The sequence below is a fragment of the Petaurus breviceps genome, unplaced genomic scaffold (genome assembly GCF_028583685.1).
Source record: "Petaurus breviceps papuanus isolate PSGF00001 unplaced genomic scaffold, PetGlider_PUasm1.0 551, whole genome shotgun sequence".
In the NCBI taxonomy this organism is placed as follows: Eukaryota; Metazoa; Chordata; class Mammalia; order Diprotodontia; family Petauridae; genus Petaurus; species Petaurus breviceps.
The window spans coordinates 5,267,107-5,292,588 of record NW_027186372.1 but is presented as its reverse complement, the minus strand read 5'-3'; the positions used below and the strand labels follow the sequence as shown (position 1 = coordinate 5,292,588).

The 25,482-nt window shown below is 40.7% G+C and overlaps 1 pseudogene; it reads left to right on the top strand.

Moving 5' to 3' along the window:
* LOC138172843 (histone deacetylase 1-like) overlaps positions 1-24,814 on the top strand; it is a 133,965-nt pseudogene extending 109,151 nt beyond the window's left edge.
* The last annotated feature ends 668 nt before the right edge of the window (positions 24,815-25,482 follow it).

Genomic DNA, 25,482 nt, shown 5'->3' with positions numbered 1-25,482 from the left:
GAGGGTCCATTCTGGAAGTCTACCTATGCTTGGCAAGTGGAAGAACAATATGCTGAGTGCAATGGTAAAGTGCTTTGGACACAAAGGAAGATAAAAGACAGTTCCTGCTCTCAAGGAGTTCACAGTCTAATGGGGGAGACAACAAGCAAACAATTATGTACAAACAAGCTATATATAGGAAAAGTTAGCAGTAGTAAGGAGGACTGAGGCAGGCTTCTTACTGAAGGTGGAACTCAAGCTGATCTTGAAGGAATACAGGGACATGAGGAGGCAGAGATGAGGATGGAGAATATCGCAGAAATAGGTGACAGCCAGTGAAAATACTGGAAGCTGGGAGATAGAGTATTATGTGAGAAGAATAGCAAGGTCAGCATAATTAGATTGCAATATACTTAGAGGGGAGTGAGGGATGAGAAGCCTGAAAATGGAGGAAAGGCCAAGGTTATGAAGGGCTCTAAAAGTCAGAGGATTCCCTATCTCATCCTGGAAGTAATAGGGAGCCACTAGGGTTTTTGGAATAGGTTATTGATTAGCTCAGACCTGCACTTTAGGGAGATCACTTCTATAGCTGAGTACTAGAGGGTGAATAGGATGGCATGGGGGAGAGCTTTGAGACTGGAAGACCAGCCAGCAGTCTTTTGTAACAGTTTAGGCATGGGCTGGTGAGGCTCTGCACCAAGGGGGTTGTAGTGTCAGAGGAGAGGAAGGAGACATATACAAGAGATATTACAAAGGTAGAAACAAAAGGATTTGACAACTGATTGAATAAAAGGATTGAGAGAGAGAGTGAAGAATCAAGGATATTAGACTTGACCTTCATTCTATAGGTCAATTAGTGGAATTAGGGGAGTTTGGCAGGGGGATGATAAAGAGATCAGTTTTGGATGGGTTGAGTGTAAGATGGCTCCAGGGCATCCACTTTGAGGTGTCTAATAGGCAATTGGAGATTCAAGGGTACAGGTTGGGAGAGAGGCTAGGGTTTGGATAATAGATCCGGGAGTCATCTGCATAGAGATGCTATTTGAAATGATGGAAGTTGGTGAGATAACCAAGTAAAACACACAGGGAAAAAGGAGAAGAGGACCACAGACAGATCCTTGGAAATTAGCTGGTGTGACCTGGATGAAGATCCAAAAATGGAGCCAGTGGCGTGGTCAGACAGTTAGAAGGAGAAACAGGAGAGAAAAATGTCATGAAAACCTAGAGAAAAGGAAGTCTCAAGGAGAAGAGGGTGAGGACACAAAAGCAAAGGGAGGGCTATATAGGAGAAGGGGATGTCCAGCAGCATCAGCAGCTAGAGAAAGGCCAACTAGGTTGAAGGCTGAGAAAGGATCGTGAGATTTAGCAATCAAGATTGTTGGTAAGTCACCAGTAGGAGCTGAGTGGTATAGTCAGAACAAAGTTCCACAGGATGGATAAATAAGTAGGTGGTAAGGGTATGATGGAGTGTAGATGATTCTACTTTGGCAGTAAAAGGAGAGTATGGTATCTTGACTGGTGTATGATGTCAAACAAATGGTCTATTGTGTGGTGTGGGAGACCTTGGTGTGTCTGTTGGCATCAAGTAAAAAGCCAGAAGAAAAGGGAGAGATTAGAGAAATAGAGTATGTGTTCAGTGGGGTCAGCTCATAAGGGAGACAGACTGGGAAGAAATACTAGGGAGAAGTTGAGACATTTGCCCTGGCAAGTAGAAGAACCTCATCATCAGAGATTGGAACAAAGCAGGGGAGAATGGAGAGAGGTTCGAGGAAGGCTGTGAGGGAGAAGTAGAAACTCACAGTGGATGGTGATGTATAGTCTGCTAAGATCCATAGAAGAGGGGCTGCCATGAATGGCTTGAGGAGAGAGTAGGTTGTAATAGGCATGGCAGGTAGGTAGATAAAGAATCAATTATTTTTTCATATGGACATTGACATTTTATTTTTTGCTGTACAAGTTGAAAATTTTGAGAATATTTCATGTTTTATGTTATTTAAATATTATACAAATGTATATAAGAATAAGAGGTTTGCTGTGCAGTTGTGACAGCCCAGTTAAGGGACAATAACAAATCTACATATAAGATAATAATTTGGCATAATGATGTGACTTTCTATAGGTGCATTAATAAGAATGGGAGTAGGGGTAGAGAAGACCAGTCCTGAGGGTAATCTTGAACTGAGGACTGGCAAGGTGTAACTGGCAAAAGGGAAGATAATAAAGAAATGGAAGAGGAGAGAGATAAAGTTAATGACTGATGGGTCAGGCACCTAGAGGAGTCAAGAATGAAGGAACTGAAAATCATAAGTTAGGGGATTTGTCTTGGCAAATATTTAAAAGCAATGTCTTCATAAAATGCTGGTGCAGAGGGGGAAGACTCAAGGGTAGAGGACAGAGAATGTAGAACTCATCAATGATAAGGTCATTGATTAGAAAAGAAGACAGCAAGGACAAGGGTGATGGACTATGAGGGTAAAAAGAAATTGTGGAGGATTTAGGCAGAGGAGGAATGGAAGGACAAGAGGCTGTGATTGGGGGTGGGGAGGAATTTTAGAGTATAGGATCATATAGGATCACAGTTATGCTAAAATCTGAGGTATGGTCCTCCTCGTGGGAATCCTAGGGAAAGTGAATATATAGTTCTTGGTAATTTTAGCAACCAGGTGTTGCAGTGGCCTGGAGTCCGGAAGACTCATCTTCATTAAGTTCAAATCTGGCCTCAGACGCTTACTAGCTGTCTGACCATAGGCAAGTCACTTAACACTGTTTGCCTTAGCTTTCTTATCTGTAAAATGAGTTAGACAAGGAAATGGCAAAGTACTCCAGTACATTTGCAAAAAAAAATCCCAAACCCCCTCAAATGGGGTCACAAAGAGTCAGACACAACTGAACAGCAACAATGACTGGACTGACCAGATGACTCTGAAGGGTATGTCTATCCGTCATATAATATTTGGATTGGGGTGTATTTGTATTTCTTTAGGATAGCTAGGTGGCTAGGGGATAGAGTGCAGGTCATGCAAGCATGAAGATCTGAATTCAAATCCAGCTTTAGACACTTCCTAGCTGTGTGAACTTCGGCAAGTCACTTAACCTCTGTTTGCCTAGGAGATAGCTAGGTGGCTCAGTGGATAGAATACAGGGCCTGGAGTCAGGAATACACGAGTTCACATTAGGATTCAAACATCAGCTGCATGACCCTGGGCAAGTCACTTAACCTATGTTTGCCTTAATCCAATGGAGAAAGAAATGACAAACTAGTATCTTTGCCAAGAAAACCTCACAGAGAGTATGATCCAAAGAGTCACAAAGAGTCAGACACAACTGAACAACAACAATTTTAGCAATTGAGGGATTGGGAAGCCAGAGTATTCAAGGGGACCTCAGCATAAATATATTGATATCTGAAAATAAGAGTGCAGGAAATAGAGAGGAAGACTGTGAGCCGATACTGACTTCCCAGAGAAAACAAGGAAGGAAATCAGTTGAGTATAAAAATTTTTTTTGAGGGGGAAGGCAAGGCAATTGGGGTTAAGCGACTTGCCCAAGGTCACACAGCTAGTTAAGTGCCAAGTGTCTGAAGCCGAATTTGAACTCCCGTTCCCCTGACTTCAGAGCTGGTGCTCTATTCACTGCACCACCTATCTGCCTCAGGCCAGGTGATTATAACAACAAGAATCTGGACCAGATGATATGAACATGCGGAATGAAGGTCAAAGGAGACTAGGTTCCCAGTGAGGTCAGCAGAGGGATAGATGGCCTGAAGTTTCTATGAGGAGAAAAGAATGCGTCTACTTCTCTTCCCAGCCTAGCATGTTGAGAGGAGAGCAAAGCATCTTGTGTTAGAGACACTAAACAGAGATGAAGCAGTTTAAGAGGAAGCCAGGATTTTGTGAGCATAAAAAGATGGGGGAAACACATGAGCAGAAGTTGTCTAGGCCGAAGGGGAGTTTCTTGACAGGAAAGCCTGGCTTTTCAGAGAACCCAAGGGATAGCAAGGAAACAAGAAGATGGAGCCTAGAGAAGGACAGGGTTTTCTGAATTGGGATGAGAGAAGGAGAACAAAAACAGTTGGAGTGGGGTTTGCCTCAGCAGACAGTGACTCTGAATCACCAAATGGGACACAGGAAGCCACATTTGGCAAGGGCTGCTACCCTCTGGGGTCCCGTGATGATGGCATTATCTCATTCTGTCTGCTTACCCCAGGGAGGTGGAGGCAGGAGGGAGATTGCATTGGGCAGAGCAAAACGAATAGCTGAACAAGCTGTCGGAACTCATCCCGTGCAAGGCTAAGTAGTTTAGCTACAGAGAAATGAACGGGAATGGATCCCAAAGATGTATGGTGTGGGACTCCAAAGGAGATTTGAAATCTTAGGCTGAAGGGGCAGCTAGGTGGTACAGTGAATAGAGCACCAGTCCTGGAGTCAGGAGGACCTGAGTTCAAATCTGGCCTCAGATACTTGACATACCTACTAGCTGTGTGACGTTGGGCAAGTCACTTAACCTCAATTGCCTTGCCTTTCCCCCTCCAAAAAAAGAAAGAAATCTTAGGTTGAAATTAACTGCTCACCTAATGATGAGCTCCTAGAATACAAGACCCCTCCACCCCCCACCCCTGCTTCCCAGTGCCTCCTGAGTCTGATCCAGAGTCTTACTCCCTCTTCTGGCTCATTACCTTTACCTGAAGTTACTCCAGGAAAATCTCCAAATATTGCTTAGGTATAAATTAAATCCAGGTTTACCCAAAAGATAATAAAGGAGGACAAGGACTCAAGATAACAAATGAAGGTTGAGTATGGCATTAAGAAAATACAAAAGACTCACAAGAGGCCCATAATCAGCCTCAAAAAAGTATGAACAATTTAAATAGCCCTTAAATTTCTCTCACAAGGAGTCAAACTTTGGAATGTCATTAAGACATTTGATATTCTGATGAGCCTTTCATTCCCATGGGATCCTAATATAATCCCATCAAGATTCATATTAACCACCCTTTGATGAGATTCTCCCAAGACTTTTGGGCCTATTGAAAGAGTAATCCCTTTCCCATCAGATCTATAACTAATTCACTGTGATAGTGGGGGATGGGGAGAGTCAATGTCCATTTCTCTTTTCTCTCTCCATGTGTCGGACTCTTCATGACCCTATTCTGGGTTTTCTTGGCAAAGATACTGTGGTGATTTGCCATTTCCTTCTCCAGTTCATTTTAAGGATGAGAAAACCAAGTCAAACGGGGTTTAGTGACTTGCCCATGAGGTCAGACTTGAACTCAGGAAAATGAGTCTTCCTGACTCCAGGCCTGGTACTTTGTGCACTTCATAATATAGTTTTCTTCTTCTACCTGTAGTGTTCTGGTAAATGTTTAACACCTGTTACCCACCCCAAATGTATATATAGAAAATGTTTAAATTTAATCTGCATTATTAACATTTTCTCCGTCTTAAATTTAGACATCAACAAAACAAGCCCTGATTTGTAATCTTTGCCAATTTCTGTATGTAAATGCTCACACTGAAACATTTAACAATCAGCTCTTACTGGCTCCAGTACTGCCCTGCTCCATCTTCAGCTCCAAAGTTTGTTCTGATTTTTTCTTCAAGGCTATGTGCTTTTCAGGAAAATCAAGTGTTCTCCTGAACTTAGAAGCTCTCAGTCTTGACATTGTCCATAAAACAGTGTACAAGATTGGTCTTGCCCAGGACATCTCTCTTCTTTGTCCAGTTTAGATTCTGGGATCTAGAAACTGCTTGGGAGTTTAAACTCCTTCCTTCTCAGAAGCACTGCTTACGTACTTCCATCTGACTCCCATCATGAAGGAACTGAGCCTTAGTCACCCAGGAGTTGGCTCTGCCCTCCCCACAAGGTTCTGGTAAACTGGCCTATTTACTCCAAGGGAGAGACTTGCTCACCCTGATTAGCAAAAATCTCCTTGTGCTCAATTTTATGATTACTAGTGCCTTCTAGTGGGTTACTTACTGTGTTTATTCTTTTCATCATAAATTGAAAAGTAAATAAAATTCGTATTTCTAACAACCTTTCTCAAACAAGTGTTGAATGATTCTAAATTAGGGTATCTTAGCTTTTGTTGTGTATCATGGACCCCTTGGCACTCTGTTGAAACCTATGGACCTCTTCTCAGAATAATGTTATTAAATGCATAAAATTTAATATGTAGGATTACCAAGGAAACCAATTACACTGAATTATAGTTGTTGGGGTATGCATGTCTGTGTGTGTGTGTGTGTGTGTGTGTGTGTGTGTGTCTGTGTGCTTTCAAAGTCCATGGACCCAGGTCCATGATGCAGGTTAAGAACCCAGGTTCTAAATGGTTCTCCATACTCTCAAGGTCAGAACTGATCTATCTATGGACAGATGAAAGACAAATGGCATGTTTCTGCATGAGAGTCACAACATATATCTTATAGTGGTAGGTTTTTGCGCTTGGGTCACAATATACAGGCAGCTAGGTGAGGCAATGACCTGGAGTCAGGAAGACTCAGCTTCCTCAGTTCAAACACTACCTCAGACACTTACTAGCTATGTGACCCTAGGAAAGTCACTTATCCCTGTTTGCCTCAGTTTCCTTATCTGTAAAATGAACTGGAGAGGGAAATGGCAAAGTGTTCCAGTATCTCTGACAAGAAAATCTCAAAATGGGGTCGTGAAGAGTTGGACATGACTGAAGAACAACAACACACAATAAATAGTCTGCAATAGTAGATGGAAAACTGTCCTTCGGGGTGGCCAGGTAGCACAGCGAGTAAGAGCACTGGCCCCAGTGTCGGGATGACCTGGAGATCGAACCCCGGGCTCAGACACTTAGCACCCACCCAGAAACACCTGGCGTGTAACCTTTAGCAAGTTACTTAACCCCAATTGCTTAGGGGCGGCCAGGTGGCTCAGCGAGTAAGAACACCGGCTCCAGTGTCGGGATGACCTGGGGATCAAATCTGGGCTCGGATACTCAGTACCACACCCAGGAATAACTGGCCGTGTAACCCTGAGCAAGTCACTTAACCCCGATTGCTTTAAAAAAAAAAAAAAAGAAAGAAAGAAAGAAAAGAAAACTGTCCTTCGAGCCAGGAAGATGGGTTCAAGTCTCAGTTCTGACACATACTATCCTGACGATGTGACTGGGCAAATCCTTAGGACCTCAGTATTAGGTAATTCTCCAAGACTGTAGCATTTGCCCACCTGCACCCGTAGAGGGAATGTCTTCATTTTGGAGATTCCTATACCAATTACAGGTCCAGGCTCTATTCCCATCTATTCCCATGTTGGTCATGTTTTCCTTATAAATAATCGAAGACCTGGACCCAGAGTAGATGGGACGTCTATCTGACCTGGTTCCGCTATGAGCACCCAGCCATCTTTGTGTCATTTTTTCAGCGCGAGTCATTTAACTGGTGTAGAAATACAAGCTTTGGAAGAGAGAGAATCATACGGCTCAGTTCTAGCCTATCTTGTCTGATTCATTATAGGAAATGGACTCCCTTTGTCTTCTTAGATGGAAATGAATTAAATCTCTTTGTTTCCTTTAAAAAATACAGCCCTTGGGTTCCCCCCTTTAATTGTCTGAGTTTGATGAGCTGAGGGAACAAGGGAAGGGCAATTAGCTATAGATACTCTCACACATTTAACAGCTTTTATGAAGAAAGAAAATTAGACAATTTATAGGAAATTGACCGAGTGATTATAAAATTTTCAATATTCAAACCTCCCTACTCTCCTTCCCTTGGGGAATTTTCAAATAAAAGTGGACAGGTTAATAAGCACAACTCTAACACAATCAAATAAACTCATATAATGTGACTTAAGAAATAACAATTATTATATTTGTTATTGTAGCCATTTTAAAAATCGATATTAATTACCGATAAATAACATGATCGACACCACTTTGTTGACTGAGAAGATAGTTTGGCTCAGATGAAAGAATCAGATTGCTGTGCCTCAGTGTGGGGGATGAAATGTGTTCTTTTTGAAATAGTTTATTAATACTGTGCCAGTAGAAGTTTTATTTTGTGATTTGCACAGATAGGAATTATATTAGTAAGAATTTGCTATCTTCCTGGACTAATGCATTAGTCTCCCAACACTCTTAGAACCATGCCTTGTATGTACCAGGCATTTAACAAGAATCAAATTAGATTTAATAGCTCCTCTTGCTGATACATGCCCTCCTATTTCAATCTTCCTTCCTAATGTCTGAATAATCTGAATTATTCATAGAAACGGGCACAGCACTTCTCTAAAATTTTCAGTGGCTCACTATTATCCACTGAGGGAAGTTCCAACTCCTTTGCTTAAGCAGTTAAGGGGCCAGTATTGCCTTTCATCTCCCTGCCTTTCCAACAATATCTCATTCTCATCTAAGAGAGTAAATGCTGCAGTCATTTACCTTGTTTCCTAAAAAAAACCCTAATATTGCTCAAATACAGTTATTGACTAAGCCCAGAATATCATTCCTCTCCTTTTGCCTATTGAATGCCTATCCTTCCTTTAAAGTCCAGCTCAAATGATTTCTCCCCTAAGTAATCATAGAATCTAAGAATTTTAGTGTTCAAGGAAACCTTAGTCTAACTAATTCATTTTACAGAAGAAGGAAACTGAGGCTCAGAAAGGGGAAAGGATTTATTCAAGATCACACACTGAGTTAGTGGCAGCATTTCTTGTCACTGTAATGGCATCCTAATTGGGGTACTGCCTCTCATCTCTCTTGTTCAGGCCACCCTTCACATCACTGTCAAAATAAAGGTGTGTCATTACCCTGCTCAAAAGCCATCAGTGACTCCCTATTGCCTTTAGGATAAAATGCACTGAAATCAGCACCCTAGTGACCTGACCCAATTCAGGATTTTTCTAATACTTTCACTGTTTGAAACACTAAACAATAAAATGACCGATGTATAAAGCTTCAGTCCTAATAGTAACCTCTTAGTACAGAGTCTCACCTAATAATGTGTTTGATGGGACTAAAATTCCTACCTCCTGATAAAGCTTAGTGCTATTTTGACCCATTTCTTCTATTGTAGGAAAGGGAGGTTTTCTGGGGGTGAGTTGTCCACTGTTCACATTAAACTATCAATTACAGCAAAGATAAATTTATCAGTGATTTTTCCACTCTCTTAATCCACATTCCCTAGCAATCCATTTCTGTAAAGAAAGCTGTTTCTAGATGAAAGAAAGCACCAGGTGCTGGAAAAGAGTTTCTTTGTTTCTTTGTTTTGTTTCCTTTTTACAGAGTGAAATGATGATGATGATGACATAACATGAGCTATAACAATACATTTTAAGACATAAAAAGCAATGAAGTAGGAGGGAAAGGTTTTATTCCTATTTCACTGATGAAGAAACTGAGGCCCAGAGAGGTTTAAGTAACTTACCCAAGATCATGTAGCTAGTAAGGGTCAGAGCCCAGATTCACACTCAGCTCTATTGGCTCTAAATCTAGCTTTATACCAATTATCCTGCATGACGTGGACAGGCTGACCAATGGCAGATAACATAGTCAACTGTCCTTCATGCCCCGTACTAGGAAATAGAATAGTATGGTTAGTTTGGGTATATGCTACAAGCAATATGGATGCTGGGCAAACTGGGAAGGAGCCAAAGTTTTTCTTCCTGTATCTTTTTCCATCCTTAGGGCTGTCCCCCTCCTTCCCTGTCCCACCCTGAGGCCTTTTCATTCAGTTACCAAGAAATGATTACTACATGTAGTTTCAGATGTCCAGTGTCTTCACATTCTCCCACTCCCTCATCAAAACCAGCTTTCATGAAAGATGTATCAGTAATTAGCATCATTGTTTGATTGCAAGTCATCCTGATCTCCTCACTCTTCCCTATTGTGAATTCCCCTGCTATTCCCTAGAATTCTACATCTGTCATATCTCTTACATCTGTCCTTATGTAGCCTTTTTTTTTTTGAGGGGGAAGGTGAGGCAATTGAGCTTAAGTGACTTGCTGAAGATCACACAGCTAGTTAAGTGTCAAGTGTCTGAGGCTGGATTTGAGCTCAGGTCCTCCTGAATCCAGGGCCCGTGCTCTATTCACTGCGACACCTAGCTGCTCCCTGTCATATATCCGTTCTTACCAGCATTTCTTGTCACTGTAATTAGCATCCTAATTGGGGTACCTGCCTCTCATCTCTCTTGTTCAGGACACCCTTCACATAACTGTCAAAATAATCTAAGTTGCAGGTTTGTCATTACCCTGCTCAAAAGCCATCAGTGACTCCCTATTGTCTTAAGGATAAAATGCAATCTTATTTACCTGGAGCTTAAAAGTTCTCCACAACTTGGTCCTAAACTACCTTTATAGTCTTGTAGTGCATTAATTATCTATTAATACATTCTATATTCCAACCTATGGACTATGAGCTCTTTCCTCATTTCATACCATCCTTTCCTTCCTAGTGAGAAAATTAGCTAGTGGGGTGGGTAGAGAACTGAGCCCGGAGTCAAGAAGATGTGAGTCCAAATCTAGCCTCAGAAACTTAGTAACTGTGTAAATAAAGCTAAGTCACTGAATCCCTGTTTGCCTCACTTTCCTCAGCTGCAAAACAGGGATCATACAAGCAACTCTTTCCCAAAGTTATTGTGAGGATCAATTGAGATAATATTTGTAAAGCACTTAGCACAGTAACTGGCATAGAGTGGCACTATATAAATGCTTTTTCCTTTCCTTTTGATCTTCACATATCCCTCCCTCCCACCCCCAAAGAATCAGCTAATAGGATGATGTGAGAGGTACATGTAACAAAAAGCATCAGTGCTCCTGGGAAGAATCCTGAATTCCTTCCAATCTCCCCCCTCTACTCCACTCCCTTTAGATAGGAGAGAGCACAGATACGCTACAGCACACACACATCCCTTCTCCTCCTACCCCCTTTGCCATTAACCTATTAATGTATTCTCTCTAAAGGTTTATATTAGCTTTGTTCTCTTCCAGACTCGAGGAATGAAAACTCAGGCACATCGTTCCTGTGATAAACACAGTTAAAATTCAGCACCATGGCAACATGGTGGGAGAAGCCTGGGGGAATGGGTGGTGATACCTTGGAAAGCACCATGGGCTTCCTGTTAAAGAGACTGAAGTCCACTCCCTCAGTGACATTACTTAACCTCTTTGAGCCTGAGTTTCCTCACCTGTAGAATGACAATAACAACATTTGCAGTACTCATCTCACCCAGCTCCATGCCACAAACATTTAACAGCCACATAATTGTTGAGGAAGAAAGATTTTGGAAACTTTAAAGAACAATAGAAATTTGAGTTTGTTATCCATATCATTTCTATTATATTATTAAATCATGGGACATGGCTTTTATCTTCTGAATCCATTTGTTCTGTGTAATGAACAAACCTGGCATCTCCTGCAAGAGAAGGGAGGGGTTCTTTAGAGCAGAATGTGGAATGACAGAAAGATGAGTAAATTAGAATTGAATGACCTGGGTTCACATCCTGGTACAGCTAGTTATTTGCTGTTCCCTTGCTTAATAATAATAATTCACAATTTTGCCCCTTTAAGATTTGGGATGGGCAGCTAGGAGGCACAGTGAATAGGGGCAGCTGGGAGGCATACTCCTGAAGTCAGGAGGACCTGAGTTCAAATCCAGTCTCTGACACTTGACACAACTAGCTATGTGATCTTGGGCAAGTCACTTAACCCCAATTGCCTTGCCTTCCCCCCTCCAAAAAAAAAAAAAACATTTGGGAAACTTTCGTTACAACAAAACCATGAGGTAGGGAGCACATAATTATCCTTATTTAACAAACAAGGAAATGGAAATTTAGAAGACTGAACAACTTAACCAAGATCACATAGGAAGTAAATAGCAGACTTGTTACTGGAGCTTGTCTCATATCTCCAGTGCTCCTTTCAACACACCAATCTGCCTTCGTGACACTTAACCTGTCTGGGTCTCTGCTTGCTTGTAAAAAAAATGAAAGGGTTGGACAGACTATATAATGACTATGGTCATATTTAAATGTTGTACTTCTAGGAAAGTAAGAGAAAGCCCCAAAGGTGAGACTCTCCCTTCTTTCCATTCTACAGTCCAAGAGGCAGAAGGTGGTCTCTTGGCTAGATGGAACTTCTTCCAGTAGCCAAATACAAAGGCATTTGAGCAATACCCTGGAACTAGAGGGAGTAGAGATAACTCAAGTCCAGTAGGCTTCAGCTGCATGTCCCTGCCACCTACATGCCAAGTCTCCCAGTTCCTTCCTCTTGCCCCTTTCCACTTCATGTTCTGGGAATAGTAAGCAACAGATTCTGGAAAGGCTGGGCACCCAACTGCCATACTTGTGTATCTTCCCTGTCCACCAATTTTTCTATCTGTGTTGTCTCTCCCTTTTAGAATATAAGCTCCTTGTGGGCTCTGGTCTTTTGCATTTGTATTCCCAGTGCATAGCACATAGTAGGTGATTAATAAATGCTTTTTCGATCCATAAAGCACAAAAGGCTGCACAGCTCCACCGGCAACATTCAAAGCTCCCATTTTTTTTAATTTTCTTACTCCATCTCTTAGCAAAGCTTTCCTCCCATTCCTACCCACCCCTAAAAGTGCAGTGCATACAAAAGTACCAATTAATTAGGGCAAGTGATTTCAACAAGTCTGCTTTATGGAGAGAATATAATTAGATTGCTATGATTACAAAGAAAAACCCTGCTCAGAGTCTCAGAAGAATTTTGTCCTTCCCCACAGAGAAAACTGCAGATTTCTTTACCTCCTAAATATAATTCCAGAGCCGTCTCCCACAAGGTAATGGGATTGCCTTGTTTATGTCGGATGTGAGATTGCTTGAAGGAGGTGATCAATGAACAAAGCCCCTTCACAACAGCAAGGTTAGACCTGGTTCTCACAGAGAAGAAATAAAGTGTGGTGACAGAAATGCCCTTTGCATTTTAAAAGGATGAGAGAAAGGCAGTTTTGTTAGGCTGTGTTTGTCTGGGACCACCACTTCAATTTACTGGAGGGCAATGAGTTTTGGGAGCTACCTTTTCAATGGGAACCACAAATAATCAGGAGTGTTTGCTTCAGTCATTAAAAATGTTCCCATTTCACATTTCTGCCCTTCATGCTCTCTGGGTTCAAGACAAACTGGCCCATTTGATGTTTCCTAAAGTCAACATTCCGTCTCCTGTCTCAGAACTTTCATTCAATCCCTCATGCCTGAAGTACAATCCTTTGTTGTTTGCATTTCTCAGAGTCCTTGTATTCCTCAGGGTTCTGCTCAAGTACCATTCCTCCAGATAGTCTTCCCTGATACCTTCAGTTGTTAATTAGCGCTCTCTCTATCTCTTTCTTCCCCTCTCCCCTGTGTTTCTCTCTCTCTCTCTCTCTATTTCTCTCTGTTTCTCTCTATCTCTCTATTCTGTCTCACTATCTCTCTGCCTATCTCTCCCTCCCTCTCTTTCTTTTTCAACATCTCTTCTGTTTCTGTTCCATTTGTGTGAATGAATGCTGTACCTCTGCCTCAGAATGTACATTTCTTGAGGGCAGGGGTCATTTCCTGTTTTGCCTCTCTATCTCCAGAGACCAGATTAGCTCCTTGTGCATAGTAGTCACTTAATATATTTACTAAATTGATTTGAAGTAGTTAGCTATGCCCTAGTCCCTACCTTAAACACTAGTTTTGGATCACATTTGAAAGTACTTGGGAGTATTTGGGGGTCACAAGATCATCAATTTAAGAGACTTGAACATGGCATCTCAAAAGGTTGCTTTGCATGTATAATCAGAACATGTTTATTTCCCTAGAATCAAATCTGACTTGTTGTATGGATGGTGGTGAGAGGAGCAAGTGAATGGGGAAGGCAGGAAAATTAGGAGGAAATGACCGGAGTCTGAATGTGAAATGATAAGGGCCTTCTATGGCAATGACATGGAAAGAAATAGAAGGATGGGTAACAGTCTGGTACAGGAAAAAGAATGCTGGATTGGGAGTCCAAAGATCCGAGTCTGAATCTTGGCTTTGTCATCCACTGTCTGTACAGGCCTATGAGGCGAGTCACATAGACTCTCTGGGGATCATTTTTCTCAAATGATTATAATCAAGGGATCATAGATGTAGACTCTGGAAGGGATGTTAGAGTTCATCTAATTCAACCTCCTCATTTTACAGATGAAGAAACTGAGGTTTAGAAAGATTAAGGTAGTTGCTTGAATAAGTGATGGGTTAAGATTTGTGCCTATATCTTTGGGACCACGGGTACAATGCTCTATGCTCTAGATAACTAGATGACCTTCAATGGCCATTCTAGTTATAAATAAAATAATTGAAAAAATGACAGAAAGTCAGCTAATGGGACACAGATTTCCAGAAGGTTAGAGTGACATCACTTGATCCAGCACCCATCATTTATCCTATTTTGGGTTCATAACTGGCATGTAAGAATGTGTCAATACTAGCAAAATAATAAATATTATAAATCAAATCAACAAAAAAAATAAAGGCCACATAATTATAGGATTAGATAAAGGCTTTGAATAACATTGGCACTTGTTTATGTGAAAATTTTTGTAGAAATATAGGAATAGGAAAGTTCTTAAAGTGATTTTTGAATGAACTGAGAGTTCATCCATTTGGCTGATGTGCTGAAAGCACTCTCATTTTAAAGGAAAAGAAATAGTGTCCCAGAGATTTGAAGTGGCTGGTCCAAAATCACTCAGGAGATAAGCAACAGAGCTAGGGCTTGAACCCATGTCTTTTGATGTTCAGTATAGTATTATTTCCCCTTCATCATGCTGCCTCTACTGATCCAAGTAAACATGAATCTGCCTCTGAAGACTGGTGCCCCCAATGCTTTCCAGATGGTTTAATTTTATTTAAAAGCTATTTTTCCCCCTCTTGAATTATTTGGAATTATTAGGAATAATTGGGCTTGGGGAAGTGGTATTGAGTTTAAATTATATGGTTCTGCTATTTATGCTGTTCAGATTCCCCAGGTAATTTTCATTGTCCTCAATTGGTAGTCTCATAGACTTGAGTGGCTTCAGTTATAACTTCTATGTGAATCACTCCTAGGTCATTAGGCCCAGATCTTACAGCCCTCCTTGAGCAAGTCTCCCATTCCCAGCTACCTTTTGGGCACTTTCATTTCAGGGTTCCCCTATTACCATAAGCCCCCTCTGATACTGAAATGCTCCTCTTCTCTAAAGGGATTGTTTTCTGATAACCCTAAATTCATGACTGTTCCCTACTGATGCCCTCCCAGTCACCCAGGCTCAAACCTCTAAAGTCATATGTGATTCCTTCTTGTTCCTGTAACTGCTCCCTCTGATACCCAAACAGAGAAGCAAAATATTCATTGATGCTGTAATAGATTGTAAGTTCTAGAAGGACAGGTATTGATTTATTCTTGCTTTGTATCATTATCACCTGGTATAATTCCCATCATGTAAAATGATGCGCTTAGTAAATGTTTGTTGAACTGCATATATTCTCAGACTTGGCTGTGTAGTTTTTGTCATCTCCCTCTGCATATTTGTTGTTTTCCCTGTTGGAATGATTCCTTGAGGGCTGGGACTATTTGACTTTTGTTTGTGTATGCTGGGTGTCTAGTACATGGCAAGTGATTTAAAAATATTTATTGATGGAATGGTAGGACTTGCCAGAGTTTGTATTGCTTTGGTAAAGCCCCTGAGAGCCCACAGTCATTTCTGTTTTGTGAGGAGGCATTAGCAGAGGTCTTCTGTAGAGGATTTACTGCATAAACAGGTTAACATGCCCACTTGGCTAGAAAGAAAAGTTATGCCCCATAATAATATTCTTAGGAATATGTTATCAAGGGATTCAAGCTTCTCCAAAGCAGCTTAGAGATTTAAAAAAAAAATGAGGCTAGCACAACACAGGAAAGGAATATGTGAAGAAAAAATTGAGTTTACTGTGTGATTCCTTGCAGGCAAAAGTACAGAATCAGGCCCAGGGGGATGAAGCTGCTTTGGGCTCCCCTTCCCCATCCCTGCTCACCTGCCTGCCCCTCTGCTCTGATTCTCCATTCAGTAGTCTCACAGGGAATCATGGACTAGGTCCTGTGAACAAGGATCAGGGTATGGACAAAATTGTGTCAATATCCAACCTGGAAAACAAAGGGTCCTTACTATCTTCTCTATACTATACCTCCAGACCCTTCAGGCCACCTGGCCTGCCAATACAACATAAAGACCCAGGGGCCCTCTGTCTGCCATGTAAGTATACCCTTAGGACCACTAAACTGTTCCATCTACCTTACAGTCTCAACCCTTTGATTGAATCCAAATTCACAGAACAAATCCCTTTAATAAAAGGATTCGTTCTGCAAAACTTGGACTCAGTCAAAAGGCCGCACCCAAGGACCTAGAAGGCTACGTGTGGCTCGAGGTTGCAGGTTCCCCACCCCCCGGACTCTAACTTCTTATATGTGTTGTCTCCCCTACTTAGACTATGAACTCATTGAGAGCAGGGTCTTTCTTCCTTTTTAATTTTATCCTGAATGCTTAGCTTAATCAACACTTTCAAAATTCATCTACCCTCTCATTCATTCATTCATTCACTCTTTTGTTCATTCATTCTGGGGTAAAAAAAAAAAAAAAGACTAGAGATCCAGTGCCATCTCAAAACTAAGATTTTGGCTCTGATGGGGGTGAAAGGGTGGGGAGAAAGGTTGATTGGATTTCCAAAGGCACAGATACAATAAGCCTCATAAATAGCCGAGTACTAATCTCTACTAAAGAAAATTGGAGTTGTCCCATCATCACAGGTGGCACCAAGAAATAGATTGTTTTCAACGTTTGTGAGCCATTGGGCAGGCAGCTGCAAAGCCTCTTCCCACTTCTATTGCTGGGCTGGCTATTAAGATTATTTACTATGGTTCTCTTACCACTGGGGCAAACCTGAACATAAAGGACTTGGGAGAAAATGATGAGGTTAGGATTATAGCCTAGGAAACTCCCTGAGGCCTTATAAATGTGACAAGTTCCCTGAAATATAGGCCATCTCTATGCCTATACAGGCTAGAACCAGATGTGACTGAAAGAATTAGGGCTTTTAATTCCCTGCTGCTTGTTATGACAGACCCCCAAGAGGTAGGACTTGTGTTTCTTTGCTGGTATGGCCTTGTAGCCTTGAGAATGACAGATTTGAAGGACCAGAGTCACTGGGAGCAGGATGGTTGATACAGGAGAAAGAGTCCTACATCTGGCCTCAGAGGAGCTGGTACCAAATCCCTGTTGTTGCTGTTGCTGGGTCACATCTGACTCTTTGTGACCCCATTTGGGGTTATCTTGGCAAAGATATTGGAGTGGTTTGTCATTTCCTTCTCCAGCTCATTTTACAAATGAGGAAACTGAGGCAAACAGGGTTAAATGACTTGTCCAGGGTCACTCAGCTACTAAGTGTCTGAGGCCAGATTTGAACTCAGAAGGGTTCATGGCTCTATCCACTACACCAATTAGCGGCCCAATATTTACCACCTAAACTACTAAGAAAAACTACTTATGGGCAGTAAGCTGGCACAGTAGATAGACCTGTAGGCCTGGAGTCAGGAAGACTGAAGTTCAAATCCAGCCTCAGACACTTATTAGCTGTGTAATCCCAGGCAAGTCACTTCACCACTGTTTGCCTCAGTCTCCTCATCTGTAAAATGGGGGTAACAATAGTGCCTATCTCCCAGGGTTGTCATGAGGATCACAAGAGATAATATTTGTAAAGCATTTAGCAATACCTGGCACATAGAAAACACTATGGAAATGTTGGCTTTTATTATTAAAGAAGTCTCTCTGGATCTCTGACTCCTCTTCTATAACATGAAGGGGTTGGATTAAATGAGACAATGACCCTTCCCCACTGTAAATTCTTATGAACCTCTATGTGAAAGCAACGACTCTGGGTTCAGCAGAACTGGACCCAAATCTTGTCTCTAGCATTTAGCACTTGTGCAACTTTGGGAAAGTTGCCCAACTTCTCTGAGTCTCAGGCTCCTCATCTGGAGAACAAGGGAGTTGGACTTATTTGTTGCTCAGTAATTTTTCAGTCATGTCTAAGTCCTTGTGACCCCGTTTGGGGTTTTCTTGGCAAAGATACTGGAGTGGTTTGCCTTCTCCAGCTCATTTAACAGATAAGAAAAGAAAACTGAGGCAAACAGGGTTAAGTTACTTGCCCAGGGTCACACAGCTAGTAGGTGTCTGGGGTGGGATTTGAACTCATAAAGATGAGTCTTCCTGACAGCAAACCAAGTGCTCTATGCACTATGGCTCCACCTAGCTGCCACCAGGAGGCCTTTAAGGTCCTTTCTAGCTCTAAATCAATGATCCTTTTATCTTAACTTCCCAGGTGAGCTTTAGAATGCAATCCCAGATGCATTCATTAAGTAGTGCACAGGGAGACGTGGCAATAGTTTCTAACTGAGTGGTCATGAAGCTCTCTACAAGAAAAGAGGATTTCCATTGGCCTCAGAGAGCAAATTTAAGTCTGGTGAATCCAAGAACAGTTGCATAACCTCTGCAAGATTCCAGCTCACACTTGCTTCCTCGGCGTAATCTAGTGTGATCCGACTTGGGAATGAGAGATTTTAACTCGGTTTGATTTCAGCGGTCTCATCTATTCTGTGATACAAGATTCTCAGCAAAGGTAATGCTGCTTCACAAAATGGCATTTTATTCTGTGACTATTCTCCCTAAATGAGTGGAATTGTCTGATCGTTTCTTAGAAAAATGTATTTTGCTGGAGAAAATAACACTATTCAGGCCAAACAGCAAGCATACTGACTGGGCACTTTACAAAGTCAAGCTGGGCCAAGTAAAAAGGGGCCAGCTGAAATCACAGGATTTAGAACTTGAAGGGACTTTAGAGAACTTTAGAGAACATCGAGTCCATATTTATTTTACAGTCAGAGAAACTGAGGCTAAGCCAAGGGAAATGCCTTGCCCAAGGTCTATAGGAAGTAAGTGACAGAGTCCAGATTCTGATAGCAAAGCCTGATAACACTTTGCTTCCCTGAGCAGGACGTCCTGCCTTCACTGGGGTTGATTTTTAAATTGCCTTTCTTGTTTTCCATAAGACCTGCTGTAAAAAGCACATGGCTGGCTCCAAGGGCTCCAGGGACAGAAGAATAGCAACTGTAGACATTTTGTCTCTTCCCCTGCATGGGATAGGAAAATGAAACTAATACTGTAGCGGTAGGAGAAAGAGAATGTAACACATCCCGCACATTTTGCTCTATAAAAACCAGTCTGGCCTCCCTTTTCACTGGCTCTGATTGTTTCTGTCTCTGCTTCTCCATCACTCTTTGTATTTCTGACTGACTTTAATTATGAGAATAAGATGATTCTGTAGCCATGTCAAGAAGATGCTAAAACATCTGGACAGGAACCTCAGGTATCTGGGCAGACCTGATAAAAAGGGAGAGTTACACTAATTCTGCCGGGCTTTTGAGGGTGGCATAACAAAGAGTGATGGTTGGTGTTCTAGAGAGGAAAGACTGGACTTAATTAGGGACAAATTTGTAATAATTCTATCTGCCTTAATTTTGGGCGGCCTGCCTTAGGAATGAGTGAGTCCCCTATCAGTGGAAGTCTCCACGGTAGGATCATTCTCCAGGTATGGAATTGAAGGTATTTATTTCTGTTCAGGTTGGGGTGGGCCTGCGTGAACTTCTGTGAGTCTGGGGACATTTTTACATTTGATTTTTTTTTTAATTAACAGACAATCCACTTCCCCTCTCCCCCACCCTCTCTGCCCCTGCCTTACAGCTAACAGTCGTATAGCACTTTCAGATTTATAATGTGCTGTACAGACACTATGTCCAGGCCCAGCCCTCTATGCCCTGCACCACATAAGTACTTGTGCTAAGAATCCCCCAGGGAGCAGTGAGAAAACCACAAGGCGTGGCCAGGGCTTGTACATTTGATGCACTCTTACGACACTCCTTGACCAGTGGCTTGAATTTAGTGGTACCTAGTGGCCAAATTATACACTTTCTTGTTGGTTAATTTATTGATTGAGTCATTGATTCGATGATAGGTTGCTTTCCTGTGGGCTTACAGAACACAGAGGACGAGGTGGCTGTGACCCATGGATGCTGCAGAACTCCATAGGTCACCTGGTACACACAACCTGAACAATCGTCACACAATTCTATTCCTATAAATAAATGCTTATCTTAACATCATTACAACCAAATTTAGATGTGTACCATGCTTTTGGTATACAAAGTTCCTTTGCCAATTCCATCTCACTCGATCGCCCAACTATCTTTCAAAAGTGAGTTAGGGTGGATGCTACTGTCTCCCTTCTATAGATACAAGAACTTTGAAGCAGAGATCATGCATGCACAGTTACCATCTAAATGGTGTCATCGGAGCAGAGTCAGGAAAGTCATTATGTCCCCCAAAGTGATGACTATTCCCACCATGGTCCCTGAAATTCCAACATTAATTCCTTACGTTAGGCATTATTTCATTCCCAGGCCTCAGGGAAGAAGATATAATAGCAATGGTTCCAATTTCTGTCGTGGTTACAGTTTACAAGAACCCTGAATGAAAGCGGGAACTCAAAGGAGGGGAGCATGGAGTAAATAGACCCAACTCAGGGCACAAAATCAAAAGTCTGCTACTCCTACACTGGGATGTGAGAAATTACTACCATGAGGAGGGCCACTCAATGAAACCCATAGGAATCGGAATTAATCACAACATGCTTTTAATTTGTGGATTCTATCAGAAGACAGAAATCTATTGTCCCTACAAAACCCATGCAGATGAGATAACCAAATACCCCAGTGATGATGACATTAAGTTTTTCACCCTGTTCATCCTGAAAATATGTTGGAGTATATCAAACAAATGCAAACAGTTCATGATGGTGAAGACTGCCCAGTGATATTTTTTTTAATTCTTCATTATTTATTTATTTTTAACATTCCTTTCTTTTTAATTTTGGGTTCCAAATTCTCTCCCTCTTTTCCATACCTCCCCCACCCACTGAGAAAGCAAGCAATGTGATATCAATTATACATATGAAATCATGCAAAATATATTTCCATGTTAACCACATTTTTAAAAGCAAGAAAAATAAAGTGAGAAAATTATATTTCTGTACTCAGAGTTCATCAGTTCTCTCTCTGGAAGTAGATAGTATTTTCTCATCCTGAGTCTTTTGGGAGAGTCTTGGATCACTGTATTGATTAGAGTAGCACAGTCTTTCACAAATGATCATCATTACAATATTGCTGTTACTCTACATAATGATCTCCTGATTCTTCTCACTTCACTTTGCATAATTTCATATAGGTCTTAAGATGTTTTTCTTTCTTTTTTCTGAAACCACCTCCCTCATAATTTCTTATAGCACAATAGTATTCCATCGCAATCATACTCCACAACTTGTTCGGCCATTTGCCAATTGATGACCATCCCTTTGGTGTCTCATTCTTTGTCACCACAAAAAAAAAAAGCTGCTATAAAAATATTTCTACATATAGGATCTTTTCCCTTTTTGTAATCCCTTTGGGATACAGACCTAAGTAGTAACATTGGTAAGTCAAAGGGTATGTGGTTTTATAGCCCTTTGGTAAGAATTCCAAATTGTTCTCCAGAATGATTGGATCACTTCACAACTCTACTAGCAGTTCATTATGGTACCTAGTTTTTCCTTCATCTCCTCCAGCATTTATGTATCATTTCTGATAGGTATGAGGTGGTACCTCAGAGTTATTTTAATTTCCATTTTTCTAATCAACAACCACCATTTAGAGCATTTTTTTATATGACCATAGATAGCTTTGATTTCTTGTTCTGAAAACCATTTATATCCTTGAACCATTTATCAGTTGGGGAATGACTCTTATTTTCACAAATTTGGTCCAGTTCTATATTCAGTATATATTTGAGAAATGAGGCCTTTATGAGAAACACTTGCTGTAAATTTTTTTATATTACTTCACTATTGATGGCTATTGTTCAATCTTTTTCAGTCATGTCCAACTCTTCATGATCCCATTTGGGTATCCTTGGCAAAAATACTGGAGTGGTATGGCATTTCCTTTTCCTTTTTAACATAATGTAGTTTCAGTGATTTTCTCTTTTAATTAGGTTTATTTTCGCTTTTTTTTTAGTCTGAGATCATGATTTCTACCTTTGCCTTTCTTTACTTTAGCTGCAGCATATTAGATTTTGCTCCAGCCCTTTATTTTAATTCTTCTGTTATCATTTCAACTGCGTTTCTTGTGGATGTCCAACATCATATTGTTGGATTCTGGTTTCTAATCTATTCTGCTTTCTACTTCTATTTTATGAGTGAGCTCATCCCATTCACATTCACAGTTATGATTACTAATAGTATATTTCTGTTTATCTCATTTTCTTCTGTTTCTTCTTCTCTGTATCTCTGTCTCTTTCTGTTTGTCTCTGTGTATCTCTCTGTCTCTATGTGTGTCTCTGCCTCTTTCTGTCTGCCTGTCTGCTTCTCTCTCTGTCTCTCTGTCTCTGTCTCTCTCTCTCTGTCTGTCTGTCTGTCTCTCTGTCTCTCTCTCTCTCTCCTAATTTTCCTCAAAAGCCTATTTTGCTTCTAGCCACTGCCTCCCTTAATTCACCCTTCCTTTCACCACTACCTTCCCCCTTCTTCTGTTATCCCCTTCTTCTCCTGTTTCCCTATTGGGTAACTTAGATTTCTATACACAACTGAGTGTGTGTGTGTGTGTGTGTGTGTGTGTGTGTATTCTCCCCGTTTGAACCAATTCTGATGAGAGTGGGGTTCAAACATTGCCTGCCACCCCCCATTTCTCCCTCCATTGTGAAAGCTCTTCCTTGTGCACCTCTTTTATATGCGAAAATTTCCCCCATTCTGCTTCTCCTTCTCCCCTTCTCTCAGTATGTCCCTCTTTCTCACTCTCTTATTTTTTTAGAAACCGTTCCATTATAATTGACTCATACCCATGCCTTCTGTTTATATAACTTGCTTAACTCCCCTGATAATGATAAAGTTCTTAGGGGTTAACGTGCCATCTTCCCATATAGGAATGTAATTTGTTTTACTTTGTTGAGTCTTTAATGATTATTCTTTCATGTTTCCTTTCATATTTCTCTTGAGTCTTGTGTTTGAATGTCAAACTTCCTCTTCAGCTCTGGTCTTTACATCAGGTATGTTTGAAAGCCCTCTATTACATTATATATCCATTTTCCTCCAATGGATTACACTCACTTTTGCTGGGTAGGTTATTCTTAGCTATAATCCTAGCTCCTGTGCTTCTAGAATATGATATACTAAGCCCTCCATTCCTTTAATATGGAAGCCACTAAATTTTGTGTGATTCTGACTTTGTTTTTTTCTGCTGCTTGAAGTATTTTCTATTTGACCTGGGAGCTCTGAAATTTGGCTATAATATTCCCAGAAGTTTTCATTTTCATTTTGGGATCTCTTTCAGGAGGTTATTGGTCAATTCTTTCCATTTCTATTTATCCTCTGACTGTAAGATATCAGGGCAGTTTTCCTTGATAATTTCTTGAAATACAATATCTAGGCTCTTTGATAATGACTTTCAGGTATTCTAGTAATTCCTAAATTATCTCTTCTTGATCTATTTTCCAGGTCAGTTATTTTTCTGATGAGATAGTTCACATTTTCCTCTATTTTTACAATTATTTGACTTTGTTTTATTGTTTCATGATAATGCCTCATGGAGTCATTAGCTTCCACTTGACCAATTCTAATTTTTAAAGAATTCTTTTCTTCAGTGAGCTTTTGTTTGTCTTTTTTTTCCATTAGGTCAATTCTGTTTTTTTAAAGTGTTATTTTTTATAGTATTTTACCCCCCTTTTGCCAAGCTTTCACTGCCCAGTTTTGGGACTTTTCTTAGTTCTTTCAGGGGAATCTTTGACCACTGTGGTGAAGCTTAATAAACAGCAGGCCAGCATTGCAATGAACAAGACTGGGCCCCTCCAATATGCTAAGAAGCCCCAAGCTGCTGTTGCAAATTGTTTCTAGAAATTTTAGTACTGTTAATGCACCCCAAGAAGGTGCGGTGTACTGATATTGACATTCACCATGGCAGTGGCATGTAAAAGGCTTTTTCCACCACAGGAAGCATCATGATAGTGTATTTTCACAAGTGCCAAACGTACTATGGGAGACCTATGGGACACTGGGGCTGGCAAAGGCAAATACTACACTATCAATGATTCATTTTCATATGGGATCAATGATGAGTCTATGAAGCCATCATGAAAACAGTGATGTCCAAGGTGATGGAAATATTTTGGCCAAATGCAGTGATCTTGAAGTATGGTTCTGATTCCCTGTCTAGAGACCGATTAGGTTGTTTTGACCTCACCATCAATGGACATATCAAGTGTGTGGGATTTTTTAGGCGCTGCAATTTAGCCATGCTGATGCTCCTGCCATCAACAATATAGCCAGATGCTAGACATATGAGACAATTGTAGATTTAGATATAGATCCCCTATGAGCTTCTCTACAATGACTACTTTGAATACTTTCAATCAGATTTTAACCAGAATCCCAATGAGTATTTGGAGAAGATCAAGCAGAAGTTGTTTGAAATCCACTGGATATTGCCGTATGTCCAGATGTAACTTATTCCTGAGGATGGAATGCAGGAGGACAGTGGAGATAAGAATGACAAAGATCCTAACAAATTGATTTCAGTATGCTCCTCAGACAAGAAAGGGTTTTCACACTTGGACAAGAAGGTGAGGGTGGTCAAAAGAACTCATCCAACTTCAAGAAAGCCAGGAGAATCAAAAAGGAAGAGGAGAAAGAATAAGACACAGAAAGAAAAAAAGAAGCAAAAGAAGAAGAGACAAAGGAAGAGAAACCTGAAGCTAAAGGGGTGTAGGAGACAACCAAGTATTCCTGAGATTTCTGGCTTTCCTTAGGGCCTACTGGCCACATCACTGGATCCTTTGTGTGGCAATGAGAGCAGTGGAGTTGGAGTAATTGCATCTTCTATACTCTCTGGCTACCCAACATGGCATATATAAAGACCCAAAGTCAAAACCAATTTGATATGAAGAATCTGGGTTGAAATCTCAGTTCTACTTAAATGAATTTGGCCAATTTACCATCTGGACTTTAATAGCAATGTCTGTAAAATGGAGACTTTGTCCTATCTAGTACAAAATGGGTTTTAAACCATTTTTGTTGGTTTCTTTTAAGGACCCTTTTCACAATCTACTGAATCATATGGACCTTCTCAGAATAATGTTTTTAATGCATAAATAATAGAATAGAATAGAAAATATAATATAATATAATAAATGCACATTATTACAAATGAAACCCATTACTTTGAAATAAAATTATCAAAATATTAAAAAAGAAATGAACAAACAAAAAAGTTTATGGATTCCAGGTTAAGAACTATGGGACTGTAAAATCTCCTATGCCTATGGAGGCAAGCAATCTTATTATGGGCATATAAATTGGCTTGAAACATCCAAATTCTCAACTCCAACTACTGTCCATGTGGCAGATGTGCTTCTGTGTCTTAATCTGTAGTTTGAA